Consider the following 12,758-nt stretch of genomic DNA (forward strand, 5'->3'; position numbering starts at 1 on the left):
ATGTGTAAGTAATAATCATATCTAATGAAAGATAAGACTTTCATTATAGTAGACAAAATTCCCAAGCACAATTATAATAAGAAATACACAGAATTGTAAAACACTCTTAAAAGATACTAAAGTAGACTCGCAAGAAATGGAAAGACATATCACAGTTTATGACTGGAAGCCTCAAGATCCAAAGATTCTGATTCTCCTTAAATTTACTTCTAAATTTAAGATGCAATCTTAAATGCATCTGTGCAGCAAATATGCCATCAGGGTTTTTTCTGGAGGTAGGCAGATAAATTACAAAGATTATAGTTAAACATGAATAGTCAGCAAATCCCTAAAAAAGAGGAACAATATGTGGGAGGTTACCCTCAAGATACAAAAATATAATGAAGCTTCTACAGTTAAAGCAGTGTGGTATTGGCCTATGGGTAGATAGATAGACCAATGGAACAGAGTGAAAAAATACAGAAATAGTCCAGCTGCCTTTGAAATTTAGTAGGAGATAAAGACAGGAGCTCAAAAGTAGAAAAAAGAGGGACTGTTTAATAAATGATGATAAAATAAATGGATAACCAGAATTAAAAAGGTAAAGTTGGATCTATTCCTCACATCACACACTAGTATCATTTTTAAATAGATGAAACATCTCAATGTAAAACAATGAATTCATAAAAATATTATGAAAAAAATGAATTTCTTCATAACATAAGAAGTGACAAAACACTTCTAACTTTGATTTAAACACCTGAAACAATAAAAGATTAGTACATTTAAGTTTAAAAAATTACATTATAAGAAAAATTGAAAACCAAATCACAAATTGGAAAAAAAAGATGCATACAACTTATACCTCAGACAAAAAACTATTATTCCTAATAAACTGTTCTCTTAAAACTTGAAAAAATCAAAATCCCAACAGCAAAATGGGGAAAAGTTACCAAAAAAATAGACCGTATAGGAATACCAATAGCCATTAAATACATGAAAACATCCCTAATCTTTCTCATAATAAGAGAAATGCAAAATTAACACAAAAATTGTTTCACACCTATCAGGTTGGAAAATTTGAAAATTCTGAGAAGATGCTGGGTTGGAGAGACTATAGGAAAATAGGCACTGTCATTCACTGCTACAGGAAGTACAAATCCCTGTTCTCCCCAAAATGATCTACAGATTCGAGACAGTTACATTAAAATCTCAGAAGTTTATTTTTGTTGGAATTTATAAGCTTATTCTAAAACCTAATATGGAAATCTAAAGGAACTAATATAGCCAAAACAACTCTTTAAAAGGTGAATGATGGTGAAGGACTTACACTAATTGATTTCAAGGATTATCCTAAAGCTATGCTAATCAAAACTGTGTGGTATTGTCCTCAGGATAGACAAATGAAAGGAACAGAAGAGAGAGAACAGAAACAGACCCTCACAAATAGGATAAACTGATTTTTAACTAAGATGAACAACCACTGGAAAGCTATGTGCAAAAAGTATAATTATTATTCTAGATAATAATTAATAAACCATGCCTCATACTATGTACAATGATAAACTCAAAATGGGTTACAGATCCAGATGTAAAAACCTACAAAACTTCTGCAATAAGGTGTAGGGGAAAATCTTTGTAACATTTCTTAAACAAAAAGTTTTGGATATAACAACAAATCTACAATTCATGAATTTAAAAAATGATAAATTGGGTGGACTGACTCAAGATGGCATGGTGAGAACAACCCAGGATTGAAGCTCTTGGTGAACGCTTGGAGGGTGAGTCAGGGCCGCATTTCCAGAGGGATCTTTGTTGCCCACAGGACAGGGAAATTTCCAGGTACAGGAGAGATGTGGGATGCCAGCGCAGCAGTTTTGGCTGGTGCAGCCAGTGGCCGGCGCCACAGCACAGCGGCACTCCACAGCTCTCCACACAAAACGCACTGGGCCGGGTGCCCTGTTGAACCGGCAATCTGAGACTTCGGAGGGCAGATTAGCATATCCATCTGATTGAACGGGACTTGGACAGTGAGCCAGGCAAGGAGATTCCAGGGAAATGGCGTTTGGGCCAGCGCAGTGGGACAAACAAAATTGCGATTCCAAACACTCCTGGTGGAGACTTTCACTGCGGACACAGCTGAAGCCAGGATGGTGCAGCTCGGTGGGGGAGGAGCGTCCACCATTACCGAGGCAATCCGCCCCTACCGAGGTACACTCCCATTGCTGACGCAGTCTGCCGTTGCCAAGGCAACCCACCACAACAGAGAGACTCCACCGCAGGGCGTAGCCTGTGGCAGCAGTGAGGAGACCGCAGCAGCAGGGCAGAGCCTGCAGCAACAGGGCAGACCTCACACCAGCAGGGCGGAGCCTCGGCAGGCAAATAGTAACTAGACTGCCTCCTAGCTGGGCAGGACAGTGCAATGGACACTCGTAAAGAAAGCCCCAAACCCCTGAGACAGAGTATCTGAGAAAAAAAGGGTTTTTTTATGAGTTCTGCTGCAGGAGAATTAAACGTAGCAGCCTAACAGCCCTGAATGAACAACAGAGCTCACAGCTCAGCACTTGAGATCCTATAAAGTACAGACTGTCTCCTCAAGCAGCTCCCTGACCCCTCTATATCCAAAAGACTGACATTTGGTGGGCATCATTCTGGGACAAAGATAGCAGAAAAAGAAACTGGTAGCATCCCTCACTGTTCTGCAGCTGCTATAGGTGCACCCCAGACAAGCAGGGCCTGGAGTGGACCTCAGCAGTCATACAGTGGAGGGGCTAGACTGGTAGAAGGAAAACCAAGTAACAGAAATACTTCATCATCAACAATCTGAGCGTCCACTCAGAGACCCAATCGAAAAGTCAGCAACTACTCAGACGACAGGTGGATAAATCCACAAAGATGGGAAGAAACCAGTGCAAAAATGAGGAAAACACCCGAAACCAGAACACCTCACCTCTTACAGAGGACCAAAACTCCTCACCAGCAAGGGAACAAAGCTGGACAGAAATTGACTGTGATGAAATGACAAAATTAGACTTCAGCAGGTGGGTAATGAGAAACTTTTGTGAGCTAAAAGAACATGTTTTAAATCAATGCAAAGAAACTAAGAACCTTGAAAAAAGATTCGAGGAAATGATAACAAGAATGGATAACTTAGACAGGAATATGAATGAATTGAAGGAGCTGAAAAACACAACACCAGAACTTCGTGAAGCATGCACAAGTTTCAATAGCCGAATTGACCAAGCAGAAGAAACAATATCAGAAGTCAAAGATCAACTCAATGAAATAAAACGAGAAACCAAGATCAGAGAAAAAAGTGCAGAAAGGAATGAACAAAGTCTCCAAGAAATGTGGGACTATGTGAAAAGACCTAACCTACGTTTGATAGGTGTACCAGAATGTGACGAAGAGAATGAATCCAAGCTGGAAAATACTCTTCAGGATATTATCCAGGAAAATTTCCCCCACCTATCAAGGCAGGTGAACACTCAAATCCAGGAAATACGAAGAACACCACAAAGATATTCTGCAAGAAGAGCAACCCCAAGGCACATAATCGTCAGATTCAACAAGGTTGAAATGAAGGAGAAAATACTAAGGGCAGCCAGAGAGAAAGGTCGGGTCACCCACAAAGGGAAGCCCATCAGACTCACAGCAGATCTCTCGGCAGAAACTCTACAAGCCAGAAGAGAGTGGGGGCCAATATTCAACATCCTTAAAGAAAAGAACTTTCAACCCAGAATTTCATATCCAGCCAAACTGAGCTTCAGAAGTGAAGTAAAATAAAATCCTTTGCGAACAAGCAAGTACTCAGAGATTTTGTCACCACCAGGACAGCTTTACAAGAGTTCCTGAAAGAAGCACTACACATAGAAAGGAACAACCAGTACCAGCCATTCCAAAATCACACTAAATGCTAAAAAGCATCAACATAATGAAGAATCTACATCAACTAACGGGCAAAACAGCCAGCTAGCATCAAAATGGCAGTTAAAATTCAAACATAACAATGTTAACCCTAAATGTAAATGGGCTAAATGCACCAATCAAAAGACACAGACTGGAAAACTGGAAAAAAAACAAAACCCATCAGTGTGCTGTATCCAGGAAACCCATCTCACATGCAAGGATACACAAAGACTCAAAATAAAGGAATGGAGGAAGATTTACCAAGCAAATGGAGAGCAAAAAAAAAAAAAAAAACAAAGGAGTTGCAATTCTCCTCTCTGTTAAAATAGACTTTAAAGCAACAAAGATCAAAAGAGACAAAGAAGGCCATTACATAATGGTAAAAGGATCGATACAACAAGAAGAGCTGACGATCCTAAACATATATGGACCCAATACAGGAGCACCCAGATGCATAAGGCAAGTTCTTAATGACTTACAAAGAGACTTAGACTCCCACACAATAATATTGGGAGACTTTAACACTCCACTGTCAATATTACACAGATCAACCAGACAGAAAATCAACAAGGATATCCAGGGCTTGAAATCAGACTTGGAACAAGCAAACCTGATAGACATTTACAGAACTCTCCACCCCAAATCCACAGAATATACATTCTTCTCAGCACCATATCACACCTACTCTAAAATTGACCACATAATGGGAAGTAAAGCACTCCTCAGAAAATGCAAAACAACTGAAATCATAACAAACAGTCTCTCAGACCATAGTGCAATCAAGTTAGAACTCAGAATTCAAAAACCAACCCAGAACTGCACAGCTTCATGGAAACTGAACAACTGGCTCTTGAATGTTGACTGGATAAACAATGAAATGAAGGCAGAAATAAAGAAGTTCTTCAAAACCAATGAGAACGAAGACACAACATGCCAGAATCTCTGGGACACATTTAAAGCAGTCTCTAGAGGAAAATATATAGCAATAAGTGCCCATATGAGCAGAATGGAGAGATCCAAAACTGACACCCTATCATCAAAATTGAAAGAGCTAGAGGAGCAAGATCAAAAAAACTCAAAACCCAGCAAAAGACCAGAAATAACTAAGATCAGAGCTGAACTGAAGGAGATAGAGACACGAAAAACCCTTCAAAAAATCAATAATCCAAGAGCTGGTTATTTGAAAAGATCAACAAAATAGACCACTAGCCAGATTGATTAAAAATAAAAGAGAGAACAACCAAATAGATGCAATAAAAAAACGATAAAGGGGAAATCACCACATATTCCACAGAAATTCAAACCATCATCAGAGAATATTACAAACAACTCTATGCACATAAACTAGTAAACCTGGAAGAAATGGATAAATTCCTGGACTCCTGTGTCCTCCCAAGCCTAAACCAGGAGGAAGCTGAAACTATGAATAGACCAATAACAAGGTCAGAAGTCGAGGCAGCAATTAAGAGCCTACCACACACAAAAAAGCCCAGGTCCAGATGGGTTCACAGCCGAATTCGACCAGACACACAAAGAGGAGCTGGTACCATTCCTTCTGAAACTATTCCAAATAATCCAAAAAGAGGAAATCCTTCCCAAATCATTTTATGAGACCAACATCATCCTGATACCAAAACCCGGCAGAGACCCAACAAGAAAAGAAAACTTCAGGCCAATATCCATGATGAACATAGATGCAAAAATCTTCAATAAAATATTGGCAAACCGATTGCAACAGCAAATCAAAAAACTTATCCATCATGAAGTAGGATTCATCCCGGGGATGCAAGGCTGGTTCAACATACGCAAGTCTATAAACGTAATTCACCACATAAACAGAACCAAAAACAAAAACCACATGATTATCTCAATTGACGCAGAGAAGGCATTCGACAAAATTCAACAGCCCTTTATGCTAAAACCCCTCAATAAACTCGGTATCGATGGAATGTATCTCAAAGTAATAAAAGCTATTTACAACAAACCAACAGCCAGTATCATACTGAATGGGCAAAAACTGGAAGCATTCCCTTTGAAATCCGGCACTAGACAAGGATGCCCTCTTTCACCACTCCTATTCGATATAGTACTGGAAGTTCTAGCCGGAACAATCAGGCAAGAAAAAGAAATAAAGGGTATTCAAATAGGAAAGGCAGAAGCCAAATTGTCTCTATTTGCAGACGACATGATAGTATACCTAGAAGACCCCATCACCTCAGTCCAAAAACTCCTGAAACTGATAAGCAACTTCAGCAAAGTCTCAGGATATAAAATCAATGTGCAAAAATCACAAGCATTCCTCTACACCAATAACAGACTTAAAGAAAGCCAAATCAAGAACAAACTGCCATTCGCAATTGCTACAAAAAGAATAAAATACCTAGGAATACAACTCACAAGGAACGTAAGGGACCTCTTCAAGGAAAACTACAAACCACTGCTCAACGAAATAAGAGAGGACACAAACAGATGGAGAAACATTCCATGTTCATGGTTAGGAAGAATTAATATCGTTAAAATGGCTATACTGCCCAAAGTAATTTACAAAATCAACGCTATCCCCATCAAGCTACCATTGACTTTCTTCACAGAACTGGAAAAAACCACCATGAACTTCATATGGAACCAAAAGAGAGCCCGCATAGCCAATTCAATTCTAAGCAAAAAGAACACAGCAGGGGGCATCACACTACCGGATTTCAAACTATACTACGAGGCTACAGTAATCAAAACAGCACGGTACTGGTACCAAAACAGAGATATAGACCAATGGAACAAAACAGAGGCACCGGAGGCAACACAACATATCTACAACCATACAATCTTTGATAAACCTGACAAAAACAAGCAATGGGGAAAAGATTCCCTGTTTAATAAATGGTGTTGGGAAAACTGGCTAGCCATGTGCAGAAAGCAGAAACTGGACCCCTTCCTGATTGATTAAAGCCTTAAACATAAGACCTGGCACCATAAAAACCCTAGAAGAAAATCTAGGCAAAACCATCCAGGACATAGGAGTAGGCAAGGACTTCATGACCCAAACACCAAAAGCATTGGCAACAAAAGCCAAAATAGACAAATGGGACCTAATCAAACTCCACAGCTTCTGCACAGCAAAAGAAACAGTCACTAGAGTGAATCGGCAACCAACAGAATGGGAAAAAATTTTTGCAGTTTACCCATCTGACAAAGGGCTGATATCCAGAATTTACAAAGAACTCAAACAGATTTACAGGAAAAAAACAAACAAGCCCATTCAAAAATGGGCAAAGGATATGAACAGACACTTTACAAAAGAAGACATATATGAGGCCAACAAACATATGAGAAAATGCTCATCGTCACTGCTCATCAGAGAGATGCAAATCAAAACCACATTGAGATACCATCTCACGCCAGTTAGAATGGTGATCATTAAAAAATCGGGAGACAACAGATGCTGGAGAGGATGTGGAGAAAAAGGAACACTTTTACACTGTTGGTGGGAGTGTAAATTAGTCCAACCATTGTGGAAGACAGTGTGGCGATTCCTCAAGGCCTTAGAAATAGAAATTCCATTTGACCCAGCAATCCCATTACTGGGTATATATCCAAAGGACTATAAATCGTTCTACTATAAGGACACATGCACATGAATGTTCATTGCAGCACTGTTTACAATAGCAAAGACCTGGAGTCAACCCAAATGCCCACTGATGATAGACTGGATTGGGAAAATGTGGCACATATACACCATGGAATATTATGCAGCAATCAGAAATGATGAGATCGTGTCGTTTGCAGGGACATGGATGAATCTGGAGAACATCATTCTCAGCAAACTGACACAAGAACAGAAAATGAAACACTGCATATTCTCACTCATAGGCAGGTGATGACCAATGAGAACACATGGACACAGGGAGGGGAGTACTAAACACTGGGGTCTATTGGGGGGAAAAGGGGAGGGCCAGCGGGGTGGGGTGGGGAGCTGGGGAGGGATAGCCTGGGGAGAAATGCCAAATGTGAGTGAAGGGGAGAAAGGAAGCAAAACACACTGCCATGTGTGTACCTATGCAACTGTCTTGCATGTTCTGCACATGTACCCCAAAATCTAAAATGCAATAAAAAATAAAGAATTTTTTTAAAGATATTTATCAAAATAAATAAATAGGTAGATAAAAAGTGATAAATTGGACTTCATTAAAATAAGAACTTCTGTTAATAGAATTAAAAGATAAGCTATTAACTATTTGAAAATTTAAAATCTGATAAATGGGTATTAGGCTTGATGACAAAATAATCTGCACACCAATCCCAGTGACACACAATTTACCCATGTAACAAACCTGTACATAAACCCTCTGAGCCTAAAATAAAATTCTGAAATACGTAAACATAGTTAGGGAAAGCAAAAAAGAGTTTGAAATAAAAACAAAATAAATAAAACGATAAAAATCTGGAGACAGATGCTGGAGAGGATGTGGAGAAACAGGAACGCTTTTACACTGTTGGTGGGAGTGTAAATTAGTTCAACTATTGTGAAAGACAGTGTGGCAATTCTTTGAGGATCTAGAAACAGAAATTCTATTTGACCCAACAATCCCATTACTGGGTATATATCCAAAGGATTATAAATCATTCTCCTATAAAGACACGTGGACACATATGTTCATTGTGGCACTGTTTACAATAGCAAAGTCCTGGAACCAACCCAATTGCCCATCAATGATAGACTGGACAAGGAAAATGTGGCACATATACACCATGGAATACTATGCAGCCATAAAGAAACGATGAGTTCATGTCCTTTGTAGGGACATGGATGAATCTGGAAACCATTATTCTCAGCAAACTGATGCAAAAACAGAAAATCAAACACTGCATGTTCTCACTCATAAGCGGGTATTGAACAATGAGAACACATGGACACAGGGAGGGGATCATCACACACTGGGGTCTGTTGGGGGACTAGGGGAGGGACAGCGGGGAGTAGGGAGTTGGGGAGGGATACCATGGGAAGAAATGCCAGAAATAGACAATGGGGGGATGGAGGCAGCAAACCACATTGCCGTGTATGTAACTATGCAACAATCCTGCATGATCTGCACATGTACCCCAGAAATTAAAGTGCAATAAAATATATACATTTAAAATAAAAATAAATAAATAAAACTTGATTAAGAATTTGAATCCTTTTTTGACAAACCTTTTTGAAAACAGTTTGGCAATATTTATAAAAACTAAATCGTATGCCTACCTTATTATCCAACAAACCCACATCTAGTTATATTTCCAAAGAAACGTTTCCATAGTTCAACCAAAACACATGTTCAAAAATGTTCGTAGGATAATAATAAGCAAAAACTAACTGTTCATTAACAGGATAAATAATTGTATATTCACATAATGGAATACTACACACTGATGAAATAACAATGTTAATCTCTTCATATGTGCAACAGTACATTTGAGTATCACAGCCATTATGTTGAGGAAAGGAAACCAGAAACAGTCCAGTACATGCTGACAGTGGCTAGCTCGGGGAGTGGGCATTGAGAGAGGGTAGTGTTCACTGGGAAGGAACAAGAGAAAACCTTCTAAGGTGGTTGAAAGCATTTTACATCTTAATCTGGGTTGTGGTTACACAGGCACATACATATGAAAAAGTTCAAGGAGCTATATGCTTAAAATTTGTACACTTTAGTGTCAGTTAGCCTACAACATTTCATAAAGGTAGTATCTATTTTATTTTATTACTGACATTGGACTGCATACCCACCACACCCACCCACTCCCAAATTACAGGTCCCCTGTTTTCAGTGGTCTATTAAATCGCATCTAAACCACAATCCCCCCACTGTATGCTTATTCTTTTCATTTCACCAACATTGAACAGAATCATCATAGTGCAAACTAAACATTTCTCCAAACTTCCCTTATTTACCAGTAGAAGAGGACTTCCATACAGATAAGTTCCTAAGTCAAAATATCTCCCTAGCATTTCACTTATCATTGCTTCTCAAAGAAAGTTTACCACTCCTGATGGGTTTAGATTCTTTATATACAGCTATACTTCCCTTTACATAGTATTGTGGATTTATTAGCTTATCTAGAGAGCACCAATGCTTCACCACATGTCCCATTATTACAATATCATGGCTATCTGCAAGGCCTGAAAATTTAATATCAATTGCCTCTTCTAATAAGCAACTGCTTGGTGCTGCCCTGATACGTGCCCAAACTATTTTCTGCTCTGTTAAGACCCCTAACACCCAAGTTGACCCTTGAAATGAAATTCCAAATGCTGTCTCTGTTGGTCTTAAAATAACATATGACATCACCCAACATCTTTACATCCCTTAAAATTTTATAGCTCTCCCTTGGAATTTCTAAACCAGTGTCATCCAGTAGAAATATAACGCAAACCATGTATGTAATTTAAAATTTTCTAGTACATATATTAAAAAACTGAATCAAAATTATTTTAATGATATATTTTATTTAATATAACATATCCAAAATGCTATTATTTCAACATAGAATTAATATAAAAATTATCAATGGGCTATTTTATATTTTTTATAATTCTTCAAAGATCTAATGTGTATTTTGTACTTACACTGCACACTTACAGTATGTATCAACATGGATGATCACATTTCAAGGGTTCAATAGCCATGCATGGCTAGTCACTACCATATTGGATAGTGCAGCTCCCAATCATCTTGAACTACATACTTCTCCTTAAGACCCCTAACACCCAAGTTGACCCTTGAAATGAAATTCCAAATGCTGTCTCTGTTGGTCTTAAAATAACATATGACATCTCCATCCAACATCTTTACATCCCTTAAAATTTTATAGCTCTCCCTTGGAATTTCTAAACCACTAAACTTGTTCTAAATCCTAGGGCTCCACTCACCAAGTCAGTGGGCACCATGCTTACTTCTATATGAAACCTAACATACTTCCCACTTACACACTATAAAATTCATCAAACCCTGATCTTGTCATTTTGCCAAGACCACCTCAACAGAACGTTTCACCTCCTACGTTCTTGCAAAAAGTGACACATTAAAATTATCCTGTGAAAAATAGCATGAAATTACTGTGAATATATTTATAACTTAAATGTGTTAGGTCAACTAGCATGTGAAATAAAATCTTCCAAAAAGAGATGAGGCAATAAAGAATAGCATAAAGGAAAACAATGTGGCTTGGGATTCAAGCAGGGATTCTAGTCACAAGTCTGGCACCTGGTAATTTTATGTTCCTGGGCAAATATGCAAATATTTCTGGGTCTCCAATGTGTGGTGTATTATATAAGGGGCTGGATGAAATTGTTCCTAAGCCCCATTCAACACTGAATATTCTGTAGGTGTAGAAATTTTTTCATAAAACAGGGAAGAGATGGGGGTGAGGGTGGGGAAGAATAAATCCACTTGGAAAAGAGAGTTAACATTTTCTCTTTGTGTAGGATAGAAAGCACTGGAACCTTAGATTCATCACTGAAAAAAAATTCATCATCACAAAAACACTCTGATAAAAAAAAAAACTCTAGGATCTCTTTTCTCAGTTTCTAAATTTTTTTTCAAGAGAAGTTTATTCTGGAAAAGGTTCTCTTCAGGGCAAGTTTGACATCCTTATTCCTCAGGCTATAGATTAATGGGTTAAACATGGGCACCACAATAGTATAGAACAGGGAGGACACTTTCCCCTGGTCCAGGGGTAAAATGGAAGGGGGTTTGAGGTACATAAAAGCTCCCGATCCAAAGAAAAGAGAAACTGCAATTATGTGGGAGCTGCAGGTACTGAAGGCTTTAGACCTGCCCTCAGCAGAACTAATGTGGACAATTCTGGAAAGAATAAAACCATAAGAGATAAAAAATGGCAACAATGGGCACCCCAATGCCAGTGGTCGCAACAATAAAGATGACCAGAACATTTATGTAAGAGCCGTTGCAGGAGAGCTCAAGAAGGGGAAGGATGTCACACATGTAGTGATTGATAAGGTTGTCTGCACAAAAGTTTAGAAACACTATATTTCCTGTATGGGTCACAGCCCCAAAAACTCCCATCCCATAGACACCCAACAAAAGGAACAAACACACCTGGGGAGACATGGTGAGCATGTACAACAGTGGGTTACAGATGGCCACATAGCGGTCATATGCCATCGCTGACAGGACGAAGGACTCAGAAAAGACAAAGAAACAGAAAAAGAAGAGCTGAGTCATACACCCTGTGAAGGAAATAATGTTCTTCCTTGAGACAAAACTCATCAGCATTTTGGGAATGATAGCAGTAGAGAAACTAAAATCTATGAGGGACAAGTTGAAGAGGAAAAAGTACATGGGAATATGCAGGTGAGAGTTGAGCCCTATCAGGGTTATCAAGCCCAGGTTCCCCACCACAGTGACCAAGTAGAAACCTAGAAACAGGAAGAAGAGGGGGATCTGGAGTCCTGGCTGGTCCGTTAAGCCTGTGAGGATAAACTCTGTCACAGAGGAAGAGTTCTTGGCAGGCATTCTCCTCTAGGAAGAGCTGTGAAGGAAAAAGAATCACTGAGAGAGAAAAAAAAAGAGAAAATCCTCCCCTTTTTTTAAATTTATATTTTATTTTTTTAATTATACTTTAAGTTCTGGGGTACAAGTGCAGAACGTGCCGGTTTGTGACATAGGTATACATGTGCCATGACCGGGGGCCTCCCCTTCTTAAGAATAACATCAGAGCAGAGATTTTCGAACTTCAGGAAGATATTTTCTTATTCCCTTGTCTATGTTTTCACCTTCCCCAAGTTCCTTTAGCCATCCTAGTAACTGTCTGAGGGTGACATTTGCTTGCAGAGTGAGGGCTGGTGTGATGAAGGAGCAGAGTTGAGCTGGGAC

At 39.0% G+C, this 12,758-nt stretch overlaps 1 pseudogene; it reads right to left on the bottom strand.

Annotated features, from left to right (window-relative positions):
• Positions 1 to 11,127: 11,127 nt before the first annotated feature.
• On the bottom strand, positions 11,128 to 12,409 carry LOC100396805 (olfactory receptor 8B12-like; annotated as a pseudogene).
• Between the last annotated feature and the right edge of the window lie 349 nt (positions 12,410 to 12,758).

This window comes from Callithrix jacchus, chromosome 10, assembly GCF_049354715.1.
Source record: "Callithrix jacchus isolate 240 chromosome 10, calJac240_pri, whole genome shotgun sequence".
Lineage (NCBI taxonomy): Eukaryota > Metazoa > Chordata > Mammalia > Primates > Cebidae > Callithrix > Callithrix jacchus.